General features: G+C 34.1%; 1 protein-coding gene across 2 annotated transcripts in view; it reads right to left on the bottom strand.

The window, feature by feature from the left end:
- The window catches only part of NAALADL2 (N-acetylated alpha-linked acidic dipeptidase like 2), a 1,599,429-nt gene that overhangs the window by 1,039,458 nt on the left and 537,240 nt on the right, over nucleotides 1-22,731 (bottom strand). Inside the window, exon 8 of one of the 2 annotated variants that reach the window (XM_081570964.1) lies at nucleotides 15,799-15,908. The exons of the other annotated variant lie outside the window; for it this stretch is intronic. The gene's annotated coding sequence lies outside the window, so the exon portion shown is untranslated. The remainder of the gene's footprint in view (nucleotides 1-15,798; nucleotides 15,909-22,731) is intronic. 2 annotated transcript variants of the gene reach the window in all.

Genomic DNA, 22,731 nt, shown 5'->3' with positions numbered 1-22,731 from the left:
GCTCCCCCATTCTTGGGACTCCAGGCAAGAACACTGGAGTGGGTTGCCATTTCCTTCTCCAATGCATGAAAATGAAAAGTGAAAGTGAAGTCTCTCAATCTTGTCCGACTCTTAACGACCTCATGGGCTGCAGCCTACAAGGCTCCTCCATCCATGGGATTTTCCAGGCAAGAGTACTGGAGTGGGTTGCCATTGCCTTCTCCAAATCAAAGGTTACATGGTAATAATTATTATGTATCACAAAAGATGCTTTCAAAATATGCCTCTTTCTACTTATTTGTCAAGTAATACATTTTTCTTTTATCATGGGTATTTAATATGGATTTTACAGTATAAATATAATTACATAAACATTCTTGAAGACATCTGAAAAAATTTTATTCTCAATTTTTAAATATACCTAGTGAATTATCAGCTAAACTTAAAAATCATGATGAAAATTTTTTAGGATCCTTATTTCATCAGTCTATTAAGTACGAATATCTTTGGAGCCAGGTTGCAATTGATACTTTTCTTTATTTTAACTCTCTAAAGTTGATGGTTCAAGAAAGAGTAATAAGTAGATCTAAAGCAAATATGAATGAGACTGAAGTGCAACTTTAATTAAACCGTAAAGTACAAGCTCCAAATGGTTAATTTTTATGATTTTGAAAAAAACTTTCCACTATTTAATAAACAGCTTGCAATGGAAAAATAGTTATTATACACACTGGAAGTATTCGAGTAAACTAAATAAGAGTATTTTGGAGTGACTGAAATGAAATCCATGGAATATTTTTGGACCACATTACCACAATTAAAGAATATCCTAACCAAAGCTACAGTTAAACTACATTTACATTTAGTTTCAGGTTTTTATTCAAAATCATTGAATTAAAGTTGTGGCCAAGCATATTTAATATACGTTTTTCCTTGACATGTATAACGTACATTAATAAATTAAGCATAATACAAATATGTTGTCATTTAAACAAAAATACAAACATAATACAAATATGTTTATTTTCATCAGTAGGCTCTTGGATTCTTTCTTAAATTCATTAAGAATTGGGAATGAAGAACCATTTGAAGAATTAAGCAACATTTTTAATAGACTATATAGTCCATCTTTGGTCCTCTTATGAATGGATTTTAATTTGCATTTGTAAAATTGGAAGTAATTGCTGAAACAAAGTCAAATCAAATTCTTAATTTTTAAATAATCTTTCAGCATATAATAAATAAAGTTTCATATGAGAACTATTTCCTGAAAAACTTTGCCACTGCAGGTGTACCAGGTATGGTGAACATGCAGAAATAATACTAAATATATCACATATGAAATCTAATGTAGGTAAATACACTAGAAACTATGTATTAGATTCCTCAGGTATTATTTTACATTTCAACCTCCTTGATTTAATGAACTACAATATATAATATATAATATGAACTCTAATTATAAGATATTATCGGTTGGGTCAAAAGTTAGGTCACATTTTTCCTAAAATTGTTCATTACATGAAAGAATTTAATTTTAATCAATTAAAATAAGTATTGACTTATTTTTGTCTTCCTATTATTCTAATAAAATTATCTGAGTATAATATTTTTAAAATAAATATAGCTTGAACATCTGACATAAGGACTGAGGCAAAGTCAATGAAATATGAGTTACTAGCAAATACAGCTTTACACATTCATATATTCATAGTGAACTGCTTCTTTTAAATGGTTCTTGTGAAGCATTGTTTTCACAGGAAGATAGTAAGAGATGATCCTATGATACTTCAATAATCCACTTAGAGATTAAAATATATATATCAACAACACCGCTGTGATAGCTGGTTTTATTAAAGACACATCTAGAAAATCATGTTTTGTTGATAGTGGACTGGTTGGCAAGACAAGTGAAAATAGTTTATACAGAAATTTTTATCATAACACTTTCAATATTGATATTGAAAAAAAATTATAATACTGTATTTCATCCAGTCTATGACATCATTGATTCTCATATGCATCATAAGACAATCAAAAAGTTAAGGGGCCAATGGAAATTGTAAGGTACCATCACCTGGAAGATGCACCCTTATTTCAGGGATATGAAAATATAGAAATATGCATATTAGAAGCATGAAGTACCTTATCAATGTGTTTTAATGTCCAAATATGTTGGGATATTTTGAAAGCAAACACAATGACTGGATTATCATGTACAAACCATTAGTGTCTAATTTCAAATATTTTTATAAATAATCCTGCAGTGGGATGATGAGAGATTAATGATGTCATACTACAAGGAAGTCCCAGGGAATAAGTGTAGGAGGGAAATATCAATACATAATTCTAAACACGTGCTGATTATGAAGCAAACCATTGCCAGCAATTAACCTTGTCATATTTTATTGTGTCTAAATATTTTCTGTCCTGGACATCATAGTTAGGAACATCAATAGTCATTAAGTTTCAAAAAATTAACAAGGGGAAGAAAGGCTATAAAAACTTGAAAAGGAGGGGTGAGTACAATTTTATCCATTTGCATTAAATTGTTCAAGAAGCAAATCAGATCAACATCAAAAATATATTTTAAATGACTTGCCCTTCATATTGGTTACCAAGGATTCCAATGAACCATTTAACTATCGCAGCCTTAGGGCATCCATGTATTGACACTTTACAGAAGTTTTCTTCACCTAATTTGTTCTGCTATTCCTAAGGAGGGAAAAAAAAAACTCAGTTACCTTAGCAACTGCAAGGTTACATTTTATCTCGAAGCTGCAGAGCTTTTGTGAAAAAAAAAATAATGCATCGGTGTTGATATTCCATCCTCACTGGGTGATGGTTTCAGTAGTCAGGTTGAGAATAAGACAGTATTTTGAATGATTGTCTTCATTTCTTTTTTCTTTTATGAGAAATGAAGTCATCACTGATATAAAATATAAATAAAAAGAAAATCTCAGAGGGAGGTCACAGCTAACCTTCGTTATTCCTGTGAGAAGAGAAATTGGTGGACAATTGGCAATTGTTATAACAGGAAAATAAACATCCTGTCAAGGTCAATGTCTAGAAAGTCCATTTCCAGCCCTAAGAGAAGACTGCTGTAAGCCTGTCTGCAGAAGAGTAGATTTCTCAGAAAGGACTCACTTAAAAACACATGTGAATCATTTAATTCAAACATCACTCTAAAGGCTGTGGTTCTTGCAGCTTCCATACTGGAGGCTCACTTGTCAGATCTTAGCATGTGACTTGCAATGCCTGTGGTATGGCTAACTTTAAAAATCAACTCGAGAATAAGGGGAATGGACAGGAAATGAAGTATAAGAAAGCATAGTAGGTCTCTTTTCCTTAAAATGACTGAAACCCAAATTGAAGTGAGTTGACAATAAAAAGGAATATAAACTCTCATGACCTTGGCTCCCCCAAACGCCCAGCTTCATCTGCTCCAGGCTGAGAGCTGGCCCTCTTCCTCTGCCTGGGTCCCCTCTCCTGCACGGTGACCTGGGAGCTTTATGTAGGCAATGAGCTGGGCAATCTGACCAGTCAGCTCTTTCGTTTGCTATCTATTGGGACTCACTTCTCTTCATTGCCTGATGCCCAATGTCTTGAGTGCTGTTGCTCAGCAGGAGGGTAGTTCCAGTCCCTGATATTCTAACTTAACTAGAAGGGCAAGTCCTTTCCCTCCTGCAGCGTTTAATTCCACAAGGATCACTGACTGACTGCCCTTGCGTGTGCTCTATCCTCCCAAATGGACAGTCACCACGTCCAAGCCAAGGGGAAAACACGATTAGAAAGAACTGAGTCACATACCCAACCTATGGATCTATTTAATCTCTTGCTAGTTTCAGGGGGAAAGTAAAACTATCTGCCAGGGGCCAACCTAACAGCTATCACAATCCACCTGAGGAAACATGTTTTTACTTTCAAAAAAATGGCTTTGGTAGGGATGTCATTTCCATTCTAAACTTACTTGTGGTTTATTGTCTCAAGCGTTTCTGAAACATATGCTCTATTTCTAGTGATGGTAAGGGAAACACAGAGGTGAACAAAATGCAAATGTGGCCCTGACCACATATATTCTGAGTGTTTCTTTACAAGGATTTCCAGTTTTGCAGACACCTTGACAGACATCTCCTTCCTCTGCCCTGCACAATGGTTCTGGAATATATTTGGCTTAGAAGGATGTATTACTGATTTGGGACCCATCATTCAGATGTCTCATTTTATTTTACTAAACTTTTTATTTTGTATTGGAGTATAGCCATTTAGCAATATTATGATAGTTTCAGGTGGACAGCAAACAGACTCAGCCATACACATACATCTATCCATTCTCCTCCAAACTCCCCTTCCATCCAGGCTGCCACATAACATTGAGTGGAATTCCCTGTGCTATACAGTAGGTCCTTGTTGGTTATCCATTTTAAATATAGCAGTGTGTACATGTCAGTTCCAAACTCCCTAACTATCCCTTCCCTCAGCAACCATTAGTTTGTTCTCTAAGTCTGTGAGTCTGTCTCTATTTTGTAAATAAGTTTACTTGTATCATATATTTTTAGATTCCACAAATAAGGGATGTCATATGATTTTTCTGATTCTCTGTATTACTTTACTCAGTACATGACAAGCTCTATGGGAAGGTAAATTGGTGCAGTCACTGTGGAGGACAGTATCCGTGCATGCTGAGTCACACTGTCTTGTCCAACTCTGTGACCCTTTTTGGACTGTAGCCCACCAGGCTCCTTGGGCCACAGAATTCTCCAGGCAAGGATACTAGAGTGGGTTGCCTTTTACCTCCTCCAGGGGTTCTTCCCAACCCAAGGATTGAACCTGTGTCTCCGGCATTGCAGGCAGATTCTTTATTCCTGAGCTATCAGGGAAGCCCCAGAGGGCAGTGTGGCGGTTCCTTAAAAAACTAAAAATAGGACTACCATATCCCCTTGCAATCTCATTCCTGGCATATATCTGGAGAAAAACATGCTCCAAAAGGATACACACACTCCAATGTTCATTGTAGCACTGTTTACAATAGCCAAGCCATGGAAGCAACCTAAATGTCCGTTGACAGAGAAATGGACTAAGAAGATGTGTCACATATATACAATGCAATATTACTCAGCCATTAAAGCAAATGAAATAATACCATATGCAGCAACATGGATGGATGTACAGACGTTTCATTTTAAACATGAAAAAACAAATCAAGGGGAGGGTCTAGCTACATGTTAAAAGTGAAGTGTCTGTTAAGTAGCACACTTGATATTGTTAAAGTGTTGAATGGTGTTTAATGTAGTGTGAATTGAGGCTTCTCATACACTATCCATTGCTCTCTTCACCATATCAAAGAGTGTCATCCTTCGCAGAGCTAGATATTAACTCTCCCCATCAAATGTGCTATTTTATTTCCTGCTGTTTTTAAATCAAATAAATTACTCCATCCTTCACTGAATAAAACTCATTTGCTATTCCCTTATCTTTACTGCTTATTCTTCAGTCCCCACCTCAAAGCCAAGGAATGCCTTTTTCTTTTCTTCAGCTCACTCATTAGGCCTACATTTAATAAACTGGCAACACTTCATAACATAATATTGGGTAGGGAAAATTTTTTTAACACATCTCTATATAAGAAATGACCAAGTATCATTTTAAAATATGCTATAAACATGTGCAAAGACCATAAAATAATATGCCAAAATATAATAGGTGAAAAAAGTCTGAGTTGCCATCGTATAGGTGACTTTAACTTTAGTCTAAATGCTTTTTTGTATTTTTCAAAGTTTTGACAATTAGCATATTTTATATATAAATTTGGACTTCCCTTGTGGCTCAGTTGGTAAAGAATCTGCCTGCAATGCAAAATATTATGGAAATATATAAATTTCCATATATAAATACATAAATTTATTCTTAAAACTAACCTCTAAAAATCTACTTCTTGATGAAAATCATCCCTGATTAGCCCAATTTAGTAAGAGGCTATTATTTTGTTTGCATATTACATACTGCAATGCAAACATTATGATACATTCTGCATGTGGTGATTATTTCTACCTGATATTTGAAGGCAGAAAACATATGTTTTTATCTTTTTTAATCTTCTAATAATTAACTTGTTAAACATAATTAATCAAATGATTTCTGAAATTATGCATTTCTTGCTTGTGAATCTTGAAAAAGATTCAAATAATAAAGACATGACATGTTTTTAGTTTATACTATGTGCTAGGTTCTATTCCAGGTAGTTTTATAAATTCTATCTCATTTAATTCTCAGAATCATCCTTTAACAATTTTCACTTTAGACATAAGGAAACTCAAATGTAGGGACAGATCAATTACCTAAGTCTTCACAGCTAGGAAGTAGTAGAACCAGTATTTGAAACAACTAGGTGACCACGTAGTTTGTGCTCTGAACCACCAAATAATACAAAAATTTCAACAATAATAAAATCTCCATGGGACAAGGATGCAGTGTAGAAAGATTCTTATACAGGTTGTTTACTATCCATTTCCTAATAGGAATAATATAAGTACCTGCCTCAAAGCAATGTTTTAATAATTAAAATAAATAAATGCTCATGACTTAGCACAAGTGCCTGGTGCATACACAGTGTTGTATAAATTCTAATATTAATATCAATGCGTGTATGTAATAGTGTGAACTCAGACAGGAATAGTGATAAGTTTAAGCAGATTTTTTTTTTTTGGAGTAAGTGTGAACTAAAAAGATGCCTCCACGCTATGAAAATCTGTTTACTATATGTGTTTTCGGAAGAGCTTTAGTATATCATTAAGGTTGTTGTAGACATTTCTCTTTGAAACTCCTCTTTTCTTGAAAACCAGAGGCTTCAGTTTACATTTTTATTTTGAAACTAGTGGATACTGCCATAGGATTATGAAGTGGTTATCACAATCAAACCAGAAACATATTGTTTGTTGAGTTTTCACTCAAACAAATAAATGAAAATATAAGAAAATCAGGCTAAAATCTTGCCTGTCTTATCAAATAGGTCAAATCTCAACACAGGAATAAAATAAGTACAGGGGATTTTGGTAAACTCCAGACACTAATATTTATAAAAACAAGGAGTTACTTTTCGATAAGATCTTACTAGAATTTCCTCCTCCATTTCTCTTTTCTTCAGTTCTTTAGCTATATGTGCATAAGTATCTTCAAATTCAGCCTACCTTGAAAATAATTTTCTAAGGCTTAGTGAAAAAAAGACTAATTTCTATAGCCACCTGCCTTTTTCTACAGCCACAGTTGATTGATGGCTCACAAAGCCTTTTTATACAGCGCTGACATTTTAAAGATACTGGCCAGTCTGAACTTTCCATCTGGCGTGTCTGATTTCCTTTGTCCCACTTTCCTGCAGTGACTTATTCTGTCCTTGAGCTCTAAAACTACTTTGATTTAATTTATGCCTGGGGGTTCAGGGGAAGTTTATTTAAACAAGAAATGAGTATAATACCTGCAATGGTGCATGGTGATGGTGAAGCAAATCCCTGACTCCCTGGCATTTATTTGTGTAATAAGTCTACCATCAAGTACAATCAGAGAGATATTATAGAAACTTCCATGCACTTACATAAAACTAATAAGAGAAGTGGGCAATGCTTGTGAAATGAACAAGAAGGTGAAGGAAATTAACTTATTTCAGGCCAAAACAAATTCTACTTCTATCTTTGTAAAAAGATCACTGATATAAATATGAAATCTACTACTGAGTGCTGGGAATCAGTTAATACTTTTTAATACACACTTTTACAAATCATATCATTAGAATTTCATTCATAGCAAACAAAATAGCTTTCTCAGAGTCTTACAGGAAGTCAATGCCTACAAATGGGCCTCTTCATTCAATGAGTTTTCTACCAGAATAATGACTATGTCTCAACTTTTCTTCTGTCTCCTCAGGTGGCGATATTGGTAAAGAACCCATGTGCCAATGCAGGAGACATAAGAGACACCGGTTCAATCTCTGGGTCAGGAAGATACCCTCAAGGAGGGCATGGAAACCCACTCCAGTATTCTTGCCTGGAGAATCCCATGGACAGAGAAGTCTGGTGGACTACAGTCCATAGGGTTGCAAAGAGTTGGACATGACTAAAGCAACTTAGCACACACACTACTCAATCTTTCTTTGGTTTTGTTCATCCAAAAACAAACCCAAAGTATTTTCTATACAATTGATCCAAACACAATTCTATTTATGCTATGAATTAACACAATTAATGTTTTGCTTTGAAGACCCATAGCATAATAGTTTAACAGATGCCATTACAGAAAAGGCAGACACTGAAGATTTAGATAAAAGTTGTTAAGCAGTGAGACATTATTCATAGGTAATATGATATAAGAATCATGGAAAATCTGAGAACAGCTTTGAAATATTAGTACAAATGGGCTACCCATTTTGGAAGCTATACATGACAAGGTTAAAGCTTCAGGCAAGATGTCTCTCATCTCTCAAAAGTCTTCTGAGCATCTCCTTTTACAATTTAGCACTATGGTCAAGTAATAAAAGAAGCATTTATGACTTGAACTGAGTCATCAGATCTCAGTTCAAACAGTAGTTTCATCTTGAGTAAGTCACTTCAACTTATTTTTTAGACATAAGATTACTCATCCATGAAACAAAAATGCTCATTTCCAGAATGTTATAGAATCTAATCTAGTGCTAGTATGATGATTTTGGTTTAAGCACTAGAAAGCCGATTCTACTGAAAAAAATATGATGGATTCTCCAATAGAAATAAATGAGTTTGAAATTATTATTTAGACTGAGTGATAGAAATTATGTGGATGAGCACTGTACTTGCTAGGCACAAAGAATTATGAGTTATTTGTGCAAAAGTTTTTACTCTTAATAATACTCTTATTTTTTAAAAAGGACTCAGTGGTTTAAAATAAAATTTTACCTAGGATAATTCAAATATCTAAGAAAAAGAAAAGGTCAGAGGTCACATAGAAAGCAAAGAAATGAGACCAGAATCTGGGATGAAGTGATTAATGAAGCTCTTAGCTTATATACTGTCTTCTACTACTGTAAAACAAATTACTTGTACTCTCAAACTCAGCAACTTGAAACATCAAACATATATTGTCTCATACTTTCTGTGGGTCAAAAATCAGAGCATGGCAGGCTGGGGGCTTCAGGCTCTAAGTCTCTCAGGAGACTTCAGCCAACGTATTGTTCAAGATCTTCGATTTATCTGACACATTACTAGGGTTAGTTCTACTTCCAAGTCCACTCACATACTGTTGGCAAGATTTAGTTCTTTTCAAGCTGTTGAACTAAGGACTTTAGGATTTCAGTGCCTCACTAAATTGTTGTCTAGTGGTCACCCTCAATTCTCTGCCATATAGCCCTCTCAAGAGGGCAGATTACAACATGGCTGTTGACTTTCCTCAGTACAATTGAGAGAAAACACCCAAGATGAAAGCCGCAGTATTTTTATAACCGAATATCAGAAATGACATTCCATTACTCAAGCTCTATCCTATTAGTTACAGGCAAGTCAGTTAGCCCAGCCACACTGAAGGGAAGAGTATGAAAAAAGGGAATGAATATTGAGAGGCAGGGGTGACAGGAGACCATCTTAGAGGCTGCCTAACAGTTCTGTAGAGTCAAAGTAAAAAGATATAAAGATAGTGATTGCATAGCTCTTATTAGATGATAATCATTCATCTTTTCAGGGAAATTTATTCGTGTCTATAGTTCTTTAAGGGACTTCCCTGGTGGTATAGTCAGTAAGAATCCACCTGTCAAGGCAAGGGACATGGGTCCCATCCCTGGTCTGGGAAGATTCTACATGCCACGGTGCACCATAACTACTTAAGCCCATGCACCCTAGAGCCCATGCTCCACAACAAAAGAAACCACCACAATGAGAAACCCACACACTGCAAATAGAGTACAGCCCTAGCTTACCACAGCTAGAGAAAGCCTGTGCACAGCAACAAAGACCTAGCTCAATCAAAAAAAAAAAAAAAAAAAAAATTCTGAAAGTAATTTTGTATGCATTTGTTTGCAAAGACCATTGAGCAATGTAATATATAAAATCCTCAATAGTTGCTTTGTACAGTACTCTGAAATGTCCTTCAAAGTCATATCAAAGTATTAAACTAAGTGAGAGTATTTAAATAGGAACAAATCTAGTGTTGCTTTCTTAGTATTTAGTATCATAAAGAATCCAGAGAAAATGGAGAATTAACATGTGCATGCTTTTCAAAACTTTAATGTGCTTAAAATTAAATTACTCATGTACAAAGAAATGTAAATGTCCAGGTACACATTAGCAGTACTAAATGAAATCCTTGGGGGATGGGATAGGTTTTTTGGTATATATATGTATAAGGACTCCAGATAATTCTGATGCATCGGACCTAGAAATCACAGAAATACTTCATGCAGTGTCTCTCGACTGTCAGTTTTCTCTTCTACATTCTTGGCAGATGATACAATAGAGACTCTTCTGGCTCTGCACCAGGCATTTCACCAAGTAGTTCTCTGGTAAAGTTGGTGAAAATTATCCAATCAGTATTAAGCAAAACAAAAAGTCAGAATGTGAAAAGAGAAACTGAGATAAAATTATTTGCTTTTTTAATTGGTAGAATTCAAGGAATTAAGAGGAAATAGAGAAAGACATATTTGAGTTTCATGTTTTTATTTTTAAAGTCAATTGTCATTCAGGCTTCCCTGGGGGCTCTACTGTAAAGAATACATCTACCAATGAAGGAAGCATGGATTCAGACCTGGGTCAAGAAGATCCCCTGGAGAAGGAAATGGCAACCCACTCCAGTATCCTTGTCTGGGAAATCCCATGGAGAGAGGAGCCTGGCGGGCCATGGGTCACAAAGAGTCAGACATGACTTAGAGACTAAACAACAACAATAACTTGTCATTATGCTTATGGTATTTGTATCTTATGAAAACTTTTATCCATGAATAATGGTCTTTCATAATTTTAACCATTTAACCATATCACTACCAATAAACTTTAGGAATATTTATTAGAAAATATCCGAATTCTAAAACTTATTCTCGTTTGTCAAAATTCTTATTTAAATATGACTTTTCAGGTATTAAGATGTCTAGAAAAGTGATGATCTTAGGCAAAATTATATTCCAAGTTAGGTGTGATATACAATTGATTGCTTGTGCTGTTGACCGGAACAATTAGCATTTAAGCACTAAGTTAAATGATACAGCGTATGGATAATCACCGAATAGTTCTATTATTGCCAGCTATGTAAAGCTTTATGGTTTGAAAAACCTAACAAAGCTTTCTGGAAGAACTAGAATTAAAAAATCTTATAGTACATTTGGAACATTGATAATTATTACTGATGTTTATTAGACATATACATTTTTACCATTAGACTAATTATAAATTCTGTTAATACAAAGTAAGAAAACTACTACAGAATGGCTAATTTTGACACCCTTAAAAATATCTGTACAGCAATACCATAAGGAACAGGAACAAAAGTTTTAATGTTATGTATGTGATCTGCCCTGAATTTAGACTGTTTAAAACAAAAACTCCCTTCAAGCTACATAAAAAAATAAAATGCTTAATTTTTAAAACAAATTAATCATATCTCATGAATATATATAAAGCAGAAAAAATGATGATCAAACTATTTCACTTAAACTGAGAGAATTATTGCCTCAAACTATAAAGAGTATGATAACAATAAAATAAAAGTAGCATCAACATCAGCTGTTAACATAAAAGGAAATAGGAAGCTCTTTGATTTGTAAAAGGAAATGACACACGCTTTCTGGTTTCTAACAGAAAACCCACCCAATATTTTTCCCATTTATAGTTATTTACTATTATATATTGGATTATTAGAATGTTCTTGCTGTCTTTGATGACAGTAGGCCTTCTTGCAATTAGTTAAACAATCTAATATTTTAGTAATCTGTAGGAAATTTTTATTATACAGGAAGTGGGTACATTTTTGGCATTTATTTTAACTTAGTAAGCAATACTAAATCCTAGAATGTTAAACCACCAAGGCAGACATTTCATCTGACAAATAAGAATAACTGTTTCACATAAATGCATAGAGTATTATAAACATGAAATTGATAAGAGTAAAGTCTTTTAGATTCTTAATAAGTTGGTACCATATCACTCAGTATAATATTCTAACATCATCACCATCATCATCCAATACAACTTCTAGTGAGAACTTTTTGTGTGTTAGATATCAACATATGCTGACTATCAGAGGCAAAAATTGAGTAAGATACAGACTGGCCCTTTAAAGAAGTCATGGCTAAATGGGATTATCTATTTAGAATTACTCTAGAAGATTTCACTTAAATTATGAATTTTTACATACACATCTTAAAAACTTTTTTTACATTATAGTCCCTATAGACTCAGAAATTATATCAAGACAGTTACACAAAAACTTATACATTAAAAAATATAAGTAATGTTGATGATGATAAAAAAACTACTCTAGTAATGATCATTTTCATTTCCTTAATCAGCCACCATTTAATTTTATTCTTGGATTACCTGAAAATTTCCTTCTAAAATATATTTAACTGATATCCTGGAAATACTCTAGTCTCCCAGCTCTTAGTGATTCTGGAATACATCCATGTACTTCTGGTCTCAGCAATGAGCTATATGCTTGTCAAAAATCAATTGTATTTATCCTCAAAATACTAATTTGAAAGGCTTAAATAACATTGTAATTATGTAATTCAATTTTTATAAATATTAATAAAATACGAGTATAAAAAGGAGGAGTTTTGTCTATGAAAATTAGGTCAAAACGTTCAGAATGATTAAATAAAGGCAAGTCTGTGAAAGAGAGAATGGAAAGATACTGTTGCTTTAGTGACCCAACATACATTTCCAGACCCTTCTCCATTGTGAGAATTAACTATAGGGTGGAATCTGCTAAAATAGTAGCAAATTTATGTGGTTATCTGGTACAGTTCTGACCAATGAGATATAAATATTCATTAATTGGTGACAAGTAGGAAAGTTCTGCTTTCCTCATAAACAAAGCAGGTGTCATTAGAATATGATCCTAATATTTGAACCTGCAGCAGTCATTTGTGACTATAAGGAAAAGGCCACTAGAAGTTCAGAGAGAATGCGACTACCCTAATGGTGTATGTCAGTTAAGGCCAGATTTCTTGTTTAGTGAAACAGAGGATGAAGAAAGATAAGAAGGAAAGACAGAAAGTTGGAAAGAGGGAAGGAAGGAAGGAAGGGACTTACATAAGCCACAGAAAGATACTTGCAGCTAGCTGAAAGCATTCCTCACGGACGTACAGCAATGGTTGGGGAAGAGGCGGAGAGGAGCACAGAGCATTTTTTATTCACATCACTTCATAATTTCCTTGAATTTTGTTTCACTATGAAATTAACCAAACTGCATATCATATGAATGTGATTGATGCAGGGAAGATGGTTTGCATGTGAATCAAATTAATGAACCCAAAATATTAGTGAATAAATATGTATTGACTGACATAGATAGATATAAAATTCAGATATATATGTATCATTTTAAATATTTTTCACTTAAAATGATTCTCTCAATAAGTCAACAAAAGCCATCCTTAAAAGAATTAAAGAGCTTCCACTATTCTCACAAAATGTTGGCAAGATTCAAAACTCAATGCTTAAAATGTGAACATTGTATATTTTCACCTCATACTTTGGGAAAGTTGTAAATAGGTAAATCAAAAGAGGTAAATTAATTTAAAATTTTTAAATAAAAACTAAAATTAATGAATTTTAAAAGCTACTTTAAATGAGATAATGTGCAAACAAGTATGTCAAAAAACTTAAAAAATACTACAGATTATTGGGTCTTCTTATTACTATAAAACTCTTAAAGACATTCAAGAAAACAATAATTTCTGTTGATGCCTGTCAAAACAATTAGGGAGTAATTCTTGACTATTTCTGGACTAATATCTTCTGTATTAAAATACGAGACTTTAGAGTTAGAATTTAGATTTGAAAGGCCTAGCCCAACTCGCTAGTGTTACCATAAGCCTGGTCTAAAACATCCTTAAACTGAGGTCACAAAGCATTTGCTTACACATTCTACAATAAAGATTTACATTGAAAGGAAACTGGTCCTTTTTTGGGAAACATGAGCAATGAGAAATAGCTTTGTTATATTAAGCATAAATCTACCAACCTATAATTTCTGTCAGTTTCCGTTTTGCCACCAGGAGCATGACTATTCCTTTATCTGTTTAATAGAGTTGGCATAAATCTACCAACCTATAATTTCTGTCAGTTTCTGTTTTGCCACCAGGAGTAAGACTATTCCTTTATCTATTTGATAGAGTTCTCTGATCTATTCCACCCACCAATTCTCTAACTTTCTTATTTCTGGGATAATACACATCAATTTTTTTGAAACATTTCTCATGAAATGCCTTTTGGATAAATTCTCACTAATGCTGCCCTCCTCTGAGCATGCTCTGTCAACAAACCACACTAAAAATAATAAACTTGGAGTTGGCCAGTTGTATCTCCAAATACAATTTATCAACCAATGGATAAGTTTCTTTTGAGTTTTCAATATCTCCTTGGAAATTCTAGACATATCTCTCTAGCATCTTCCTTAACATAAATATTTAACATCTATCAATGCAGCCCAAGATTGTGTTCACTTTATTTCCGTAAGCCCTGATACTTTTCTATGTATACCCTTCATCCTGAGAGTCTCCTTTTATTTTTGAGTTATTTTTTGAGTGTGGGTTCAAATGATCAGTCACAGCTTATTTTAGTTGAACTCTCTCATTTCCTTTTATGTAATAAGTACTCTGGTAACTACTGGTGGGTGGGTGTCACTTACAAAGGACCAGGATCTGTTCTAGGTATTTTACATATACATTATCTCTCACCTACTCTACAATACAAGATAAGAACGATCACTTGTTTTAAAGATGAGCAAATGGAGTCTGAATGAGTTAAAGTATATAGCTAAAAAGACATACACATATAAGAATATGCTATGTATCTCTTTTGATAACTAATATCTTCCTTTTCTGAAAGAAATTGAAAAGAGGGATCAAAAGAGGCTAAAACATTTCTCTTAGAGCCATGCAATACAAAGAGTGGTCCAAAACCAAAAATATCAGCATTACCCAGGCAGAATCTCAGGCCCCACATGAGCCCTGCTAAATCAGAATACACATTTAAATGAAATCTCCAAGAGAGCCATGTATGTATTGTATTTTGAGAGGCACTATCTTAGAGACAATCTGCATGCACCATCTTCTCAGATATCTACTTCTTTTCCATAATAGAGGATCATTTAAGTGAACATTTCTGATCTCTTGTTCCTCTGCAAAGGTGCTAGTCCTAGGGTTATGTATGGGTCATAGTGTAAAGTCCATGCTTGGTGGTGGTGGTTTAGCTACTAAGTCATGTTTGACTCCTGTGACCCTATGAGTAGCATAAGTAGCCCACCAAGCTCCTCTGTCAATGGGATTTTCCAGGCAAGAATACTGGAGTGCGTTGCCACTTCCTTCTCTAGGGGTTCTTCCCAATCGAGGGATCGAACCTGGGTCCCCTGCATTATAAGCAGGGTCCTCACTGCAGGCAGATTCTTTGCCAACTGCGTCACCAGGGAAGCCCCTTTACCGACTTCCATGCTTATGTATGCTCAAATATCTTGATCCCTTAGATTGGCCTACACTCATACAGTTACTCTCAATCATTGGCCCATTCCCCTAATTATGGTTACAGATGTACATATATCAACTCTCTCATTTCCCACCAAATCCTCCAGCATAATGCCTTTATGACTTGCCTGGAAATGTGTGCCAGGGAGACTGTGGACTTTGCAGCTGTCCAGGTTACCATTCAGGGTGTACTTGATAGACTCAGATTTTCTTCTCCAGGAGATCCCAAGATCTGAAACTGAACTTGAAATTAGGTACTGCTATTTGGCTTCAGATCAAAGCTATAGTCCAAGATAGTATGGCTGAAGATAACTTACGTCTGTAATTGAGGAAACAGTACTAGGAACCCATTTGTTAATAAAACTTGTATCCCACAGCCCACTTGTGACTGGTAACTTCTGTGTCTTTTACTTAGAGGGTGAATATTAGGCCTCTTAATCACATTCTCCCAGTGCTTCTAGGGTAACACTATAGAAATAGACCTCAAGTATTTCTCAGAAACTCTATCAAGTATTATACCTCACATAATTCACCTTAAAAATATCTTAAGAATGGTTGAAAAATTCCCTATATTATCTGAAATGACATTCTCTGTACATGTTAGGTTAATTACTTGCCACATAATATGTAAGTCTGAACTCCATCAATTCTCTCTAAAATACTCTTCAATAATTTCATTTTCACAACTGGCACTTTCAATCCCTGTACATGTATCAAGCATGGTATCAGAGATCTAAGTAAATGAAATTATCAAATGATTTGACTTCAGTAAGACTTACTTGAGTCCAGTAAGACACCTGGACTTCCCTGGTGGCTCAGACAGTAAAGCGTCTGCCTACAATGTGGGAGACCTGGGTTCAATCCCTGGGTCAGGAAGATCTCCTGGAGAAGGAAATGGCAACCCACTCCAGTATTCTTGCCTGGAAAATCCCATGGGCTGAGGAGCCTGGTAGGCTACAGTCCATGGGGTTGCAAAGAGTCGGACATGACTGAGCGACTTCACTTTTTTCACTTTCAGTAAGACAAATGGATATTCTGATTTCAAGTATATGTGTCTTTACATATATAAGTATCTTTACCCACTGCCTGCAAAATTACTTTGGATGCTATCTTTGTAAAATTATATTTAAAAGATTAATTAAATAGTAAATTTAGGTTAAAAAGTCACAACTGTGTATATCTGGGAAGGGTTGAAATTAGAATTTGTGATTCTATAACCAGGAAAACAGACTTACTTTTTATGTAATATCTAGTGATGAGAATATAATGATACAATACATAATTTTTATTAAATGTAAGATTTTATTTTCTTGGGCTCCAAAATCACTGTGGATGGTGACTGTAGCCATGAAATTAAGATCCTTATTCCTTGGCAGGAAAGCTGTGACAAACCTAGATAGTATATTAAAAAGCAAAGACATCACTTTGCCAACAAAGATCTGTATAGTTTAAGTTATGGTTTTTCCTGTAGTCATGTACAGATGTGAGAGTTGGGCCATAAAGAAGGCTGAGTACATGTTTCAGTACCATTCTCTCAAATCATCCCACTCTCATCTTCTCCCACTGAGTCCAAAAGTCTGTTCTTTACATCTGTGTTTCCTTTGCTGCCCTGCATGTAGACTCATTGGTACCGCCTTTCTAAATTTCATATATATATGTTAATATACAGTATTTGTCTTTCTCTCTCTGACTTACCTCACTCTGTAATATAGACTCCAGGTTCATCCACCTCATTAGAACTGATTGAAATGTGTTCCTTTTTAGAGCTGAGTAAACTCCATTACGTATATGTACCACAACTTCCTTATTCATTCATCTGCTGATGGACACCTAGTTGCACCCATATCCTAGCTATATAAGCAGTGCTGCAATGAACATTGGGGTACATGTGTATATTACCATACGTAAAATAGATGACCAGTGCAAGTTCCATGCATGAAGCAGGGCACCCAAAGCCAGTGCTCTGGGACAACCCAGAGGGATAAGGTGAGGAGGGAGGTGGGAACAGGGTTCAGATGTATACCTGTGGCTGATTCATGTTGATGTATGGCAAAAAACATCACAATATTATAAAATAATTATCCTCCAATAAATATAAATAATTTTAAAAGTAATAAAAAGGTAATTAAAAAAAAAAGACTGAGTGCTGAAGAATTGATGCTTTGGAATTGTGGTGCTGGGGAAGATTCTTCAGAGTCCCTTGGATAGCAAGGAGATCAAATTGGTTAATCCTAAAGGAAATCAACCCAGAATATTCATTGGAAGGACTGATGCTGAAGTTGAAGCTCCAAAACCTTGACCACATGATGCAAAGAGCCAACTCATTGGAAAAGACCCTGATACTGGGAAAGATTGAAAGCAGGAGGAGAAGGGTGTGAGAGAGGATGAGATGGCTGGATGGCATCATCGACACAATGGACATGCACTTGAGCAAACTCAAGGAGATACTGAAGGGCAGGGAAACTTGTCCATGGGGTCACAAAGAGTTAAACATTACTTAGCAACTGAACAACAACAACATTATTTTCACTGAAAAGTATTATTCTATTTCAATGACAGCATTATATCACTATGCAACAAACCTCCAAAATGTACAGTTTAGTTAAAAATTTAATATAGCTTGGCAATCAAAAATAATAATAATCATAATAACAACTAACACTGACATAGCCTTTTTATTTGCAAGAAACTCTTCTAAGCACTTAATGTGTATTATCTCATTAAATGTCCTTAATATAATACAGATAGATACTATTATTATTCACAACTTTCAAATGAGAAAGCTGAGACATGGATTTTAAGTAACTGGTCCAAAGTCGTAAACAAACAAGTACAAATAGATGGCGTGATACATGTCTGTTACTATATCTAAAACTATATCTATATAGATAGCTAAAGCATATATATCACTAAGAATCACCCTAAGTGCTCTTTGAACAAATAATATTAATCTTTTGAAATGTATTAGTATGTGTTTCAAATTGCTTTTTGAAAGTTTCTCAAGGTTTTAAAATGTTATCTTTGTGTGTGACATATTTCTCTTCAAATATCACAAAATCTACTCCACTCCTGTGAGAATCACAAGACAATTTTCAGTCATGGTCTTAGATTGTACCCCTGTGTATAAGAAAGGCTGTAATTTTGATGTGTTAGGAAACTGAGTGTTAGTGGCAAGTGAAAAGCCTTATATTAAACTGTGAGTATATAATCTTATTTTACCTCAAAACGATAAACAAGTTTTGGTACTAATTCACATAGGCTCAAGGACCACAGATTTGGGCAACTATCTCAAAAACTTAACTCATGTGGGAAGATATGTCTGGAAATGAAAACCTGAGGCAGACAGTTAGACTTACGATGCAGAGAGGGCCAGAAGCTTAAGGAAACAGAATGGTATGAAATAGCCAAATCACCTATTGTATTTCAAATAGTGCTTTCATATCCCTGATACCTGTATATTTTTAACCTTTGAGTTCTGAAAGAAAGTCACAAAGGAAACTCAATTAGAAATAAGAGGGGGGAAAATACATGGAAATCAAACTTTTTCATGAGAAAATAAAAGGAGTAATCTTCATATTTCTTTATACAGTACAGTAAACTAACAGACTATCTTCCTTGCCGTTAGTGTGGCATCTTAAATTCACTTAATCTGAAAAAAGTGACTTTTAACAGAGTAAATTATTCTTATATTCTTTCCTCTTTCTTTGTTTCTTCCTGCATTCTTTGCTTCATTCCTTCTTTCTTTCTTTCACTCTTCCTTTCTTTTTTTCTTTTCTTTCTTTCTCCCTTCCTTCCATCCTTTATTAAATTTATCTAAAAATTGGAATACAGCATGATTACAAAATTTGGGGGAAAAAATTAGAAGATTCCTCCAATTTTGTGTACTGAGGAAATTATATTTTCAAACTTATTTCCTCCTAGTCTTTTTTCACATAAACATGTATAATTGTGAGTATAAACTACTATTCTATTTAAACCTTAATGTTGACACTTAACATAATCATACATATGTACCTATATTTACATGTATGTCTGTATAAGTATATGTATATATGTAAGTGAAAAAATGAATGTGTGTGTAGGTGTGTATTTTTATTTACTTCTTGGACACCTTAATGATTAATATTCCAGCAAGTAAAAAGAGAACTAATTTTGACTTAATTATTCATCACCTTCTCTATTTTTTCACTGTTTATATATAACACAATAAGGAATATATACTCATAAAATTTCACAATAACTTAAGGATTCCCATAAGTGGAATTATTGAGTCAGAAAGGACAGATTTTTAAGTCTCTAATGTGGTTTCCAAGTTGCTAGTGAAAGATTGTTCTGGTTATATTTCAACAGAAATATATAGCCACATGAGAGTCCCTTGGACAACAAAGAGATCAAACCAGTCAATCCTAAAGGAAATCAACCCTGAATATTCATTGGAAGGATTGATGGTGAAACTAAAGCTCCAATACTTTGGCCACCTGATGCTAAAAGTTAACTCATTTTAAAAGACCCTGATGCTGGGAAAGATTGAGAACAGGAGGAGAAGGGGATGACAGAGGATGAGATGGTTGGCTGGCATCACTCAATCAATGGACATAAGTTTGAGCAAACTCTGGGAGATAGTGGAGGACAGGGAAGCCTGGCCTGTTGTAGTCCCTGGGGTTGCAAAGAGTCAGACAGGACTTAGAGACTGAACAACAACACTCTTGCCAACATTGGGTTTTATAATTTTTTGCTTATTTAAAAAATATGAAAAGTGATACTTTCTTGCTGTTGTAATTTGCTTTCGTTTGATTATCAACCAGGTGGAAAATATTCATATGCTTATTTTGCTCCTTGTATTTTCCCTCTGTGAATTATCTGTTTATGGCCTTTACATATTAATTAGTTGGGACACTTTCTACATTTCTCACTGCTATTTTAAAAGGTTAGTGTTTCACATACATTAAACCTTATGTTATATATATTAATTTTTTTAGTTATTTAATTATCTTCTACTTTTTTATATCCGTAGAATGAAAAAATTATTTTTGCTGTTTTTTAAATGACCTATTATATTATTTTTGGCTTCAATGGGTATTTCTTCAGCCACCCTTCCCCCTCTATAAATTCAAAGTTTATTTCTATTGCATTTTAACTTTCCTATGGTTTTAGTAAAAATTTCCCTGATTTTAAAAGTAACATATAGTTATTGTTAAAAAAATGTACACACATGCATAAATGTTATGAAATCTTTTAAAAAGCCAAGGATTCCATCACATATATAATCTCAGTTTATTTTCTACAATTTTTAGCTTATTGGAAAGCATATAGTACACACTGTTAGATTATATTACAGATAATTCTATTGTATAAAAATAATACTATACCACATAAAGTTTACTTCTGAAGTGGAATATTTTGTTAAATCATCAGAAGTTACATGTTAACCTGCAATTTTAAGGTTTTATATACATTGTAAAATGTATATAAAATGAATTAACATTACTTCTAGAAATTTGTGCCTGTTTCATTTATCCTAACTACCACTTGTGTATTGAATTACATTTCCTTGTTAATTTGATAGGCAAATATGTTCAGCTCAGTTCAGTCACTCAGTCGTGTCTGACTCTTTGCAACCCCATGGACTAAAGCACATCAGGCTTCCCTGTCCATCACCAACTCCCAGAGCTTGCTCAAGCTCATGACCATTGAGTCAGTGATGCCATTCAACCAGGCAAATATGTTCTTTTACTTTTATACTAGTTTCTATTTCTTGTATATTGAGATATGTTTAGTTTGTTAATTATCTGAAATTGTCTTGGTAAACTGTGAATGAAAATTGCTGTTCCAAAACAGCTAACCAATTTTGCGGTTTTACTTTAGTCAATTTGATATATAATAGCATCTAATTCTGTGTAGAATTGAATTCTACTAGTTTAATTCTTCTTATGCCAGTTACATAATATTTTAATTGATGGTGGCTTTGTAAATGTTTTAATATCTGGGAGAACTAGTTCTGCCCTCAATATTATTTTTTCTTTTAGCATTTTCTTTAATAGTCTTATCATTTTATTTATTTTTTTCTTTTCCAAATCTCTAAATAACTACTGACATTTTGACTGAAATTAAACATATAAATTAGTTTTAAACTTCCAGAGAAGACCAAAGATGACCAAAAGACACATGAAAAGATGCTTAATATCTCTAATTATTACAGAAATACAAGTCGAAATTACAATGAGATATCACCTCACAATAGTTAGAATAGCCATCATCAAAGTTTACAAACAATAAATGCTGGAGAGGGTGTGGAAGCAGGGAACCCTCCTACACTATTGGTGGGAATTTTCATTGGTATAGCCCCTAAGGAGAACATTATGGAGGTTCCTTAAAAATTTAAAAACAGAGCTACCACATGATCCATCAATCCCACTCCTGGGCATAATCCAGAGAAAACCATTGTTTGAAAGGAAAAATATACACCATTGTTCATTGCAGCATGTTTACAGTAGCCAAGACATGGAAACAAACTAAATGTACATTGACAGAGGAGTGGATAAAGATGTCATACATATATATAATGGAATATTACTCATCCATCAAAAACAATGAAATAATGCCATTTGCAACAACATGGATGGATTCAGAGATTATCATGCTAAGTGAAGCAAATCAGAGAAAGACATACCATACGGTATCACTTATATGCAGAATCACAAGAAAAAAAAATGATACAAACAAACTTGCTTACAATGAGAAACAGACTTACAGACTCAGTAAACAAATTTAAGGTTACCAAAGGGGAAAGGTTGGGAAAAGGGATAAATTTAGAGTTTGGGACTGACATACACACACTATTATATTTAAAAGACCTATTGCATAGCACAGGGAACTTTGCTCAATATTCTATAATAACCTAAATGGGAAAAGAATTTGTAAAAAGAATATATATGTACATATATATATATACATATATATATATGACTGAATCTCTTTGCTATATATCTGAAATTAATACAATGTTGCAAATTAACTATAGTCCAATATAAATTAAAAATAGAAAAGATACACACATCCCA

The sequence above is a fragment of the Giraffa tippelskirchi genome, chromosome 2 (assembly GCF_054371585.1).
Source record: "Giraffa tippelskirchi isolate mGirTip1 chromosome 2, T2T-mGirTip1v1.2.pri, whole genome shotgun sequence".
Classification (NCBI taxonomy): domain Eukaryota; kingdom Metazoa; phylum Chordata; class Mammalia; order Artiodactyla; family Giraffidae; genus Giraffa; species Giraffa tippelskirchi.
The sequence above is the reverse complement of the archived record's forward strand: the minus strand, read 5'-3'. Positions and strand labels throughout refer to the sequence as shown.